The 1895-nt window shown below is 43.6% G+C and overlaps 1 pseudogene; it reads right to left on the bottom strand.

The window, feature by feature from the left end:
- Nucleotides 1–1197: 1197 nt before the first annotated feature.
- On the bottom strand, nucleotides 1198–1762 carry LOC102979735 (SAYSvFN domain-containing protein 1-like; annotated as a pseudogene).
- Nucleotides 1763–1895: the final 133 nt, after the last annotated feature.

Here is a 1895-nt window from a genome sequence, read left to right as displayed (position 1 = left end):
CCCCTGCATTGGCAGGCAGATTCTCAACCACTGCGCCAGCAGGGAAGCCCTGTCCCATAGATTTTTAATTGTTGTGTTTTTGTTTTCCTTTCTCTCCAGGTATTTTTCTTATTTCCTCTGATTTCTTCAGTGATCCATTGATTGTTTAGCAGCATATATTTTAGCCTCAACGTTTTTATGTTCTATACAGTTCTTTTCTTGTAGTTGATTTCTAGTCTTATAGCCTTCTGGTCAGAATAGATGCTTAATATGATTTTAATCTTCTTAAATTTACTGAGACTTGTTTTATGGCTTAGCATGTGATTTAAAATCTTGGAGAGTGTTCCATGTGAACTTGAAAAGATGTGTATTCTGCTGCTTTTGGATGGAATGTTCTATATATATATGTCATATATATATATGTATGTTAAGGTTTTTTTATCATGAAAGGGTGCTGGATTTTGTCAAATTCTTTCTCAGCATCAGTTGAGATGATCATGTGGATTTTTCCTTCATTCCATTAACATGGTGTATTATAATTTTTTTTGACATAGAAAACAAATTTATGGCTACCAAAGTGGAAAGGTTGGGGGGAGGGATAAACTAGGAACCTGGGATTAGCAGATACACACCACCATATATAAAACAAACAACAAAGACCTACTGTATAGCACAGGAACTACAAAATATTTAATATTTTGTAGTAACCTATATAAGAAAATAATCTGTAAAATATATATATATGTATAAATGAATCATTTTGCTGTACACCTGAAACTAATACAACATTGTAAATCAAATATATGTCAATTTTAAAATTAATTAATTTAAAAAAAGACTTAAAGAGAATATTTCCTTTTAACATATAGTCCTGATGTACCAAACCATTACTTCAAACAGCTGGATATTTTAAACAGTTATCTCCCCAGTGCCCTCCTACTGTTTTAAAATCACCTCTCTTAAATAAAGAGACAAATAGGTCTCCTTTCTTGAGTGTGTAATTTTTATAAATTGCATCAGACCCACAGTGAGTGTCTTTCTGGGAGTTTCATCAAAACCAAAAAGAAGTTCTGATATAAAACTGCAGCAGGAAATCAGGGAAAGCGTGTGGAACTGCGGGGTCACAGAACTGACCTGCAAGCTATCCTTAGCCAAACCCACAAATCGGCACCCCAGGGGTGTGAGGGCCCTGGGGGCCAGCCAACAGCAGAGCTGGCTCTATCTCCCCTGCAGGCGTCTCAGGTGCAGCTCGCGTTCCAGCTGCTGGGCAATCATGGTGCCCTGGATGGCCTCACAGCCTGGGTTGAACACAGAGTACCCGCTCTTCCCTCCTCTGTCTTCTCCTCAGGGCCTCATTTCCCCACGTGCATCCAGTAGAAGAGGGACAGGACAAAATAGGCCAGGCCAAATTCCAGTTCCACAAACAGTCCCAGCAGGACCAAAAGAGGAGCACCTTCAAGATGGTAATGTCGGTCAGGGGACACTGGCCCCCCTGGGGCGGGGGCGGCAGAGGCGGTGGCTTGGCTGGATTCCGCGGTGGCTGTGACACGCAGTCTCCAGGCCAAGTTGCTCCCTGAGCAAGGCTGGGCTGGGCCTGGGCATTCAAGGGCCTCGATTTCCACACCAAGAACTGTTTTAGCCAGCCTGGGGCTGCCTTTGGAGTTGCAGCTGCTTCCGCCTTCTCTCCCGAGGTTTGTGCACGGTGGCTCTGAAGTGCTGGGTTCTGCCGCCAACCTGGCTGGTTTCTGGGCCCTTCCCCCAACTCAGCTAACCGCTGCTCCATGGCACATGCCCTGTTCTCTGTGCGCCCAGGAGTGCGTGTGCCCATGCTGGTGTATTATATTGATTGATTTTTTTTTTTTTTTTTTTTTTTTTTTGTGGTACGCGGGCCTCCCTCTGCTGCGGCCTCTCCCGTT

The sequence above is a fragment of the Physeter macrocephalus genome, chromosome 21, assembly GCF_002837175.3.
Source record: "Physeter macrocephalus isolate SW-GA chromosome 21, ASM283717v5, whole genome shotgun sequence".
NCBI classification, from domain to species: Eukaryota; Metazoa; Chordata; class Mammalia; order Artiodactyla; family Physeteridae; genus Physeter; species Physeter macrocephalus.
Note: the sequence above shows the minus strand (reverse complement) of the source record. Positions and strands in the feature narration are given on the sequence as shown.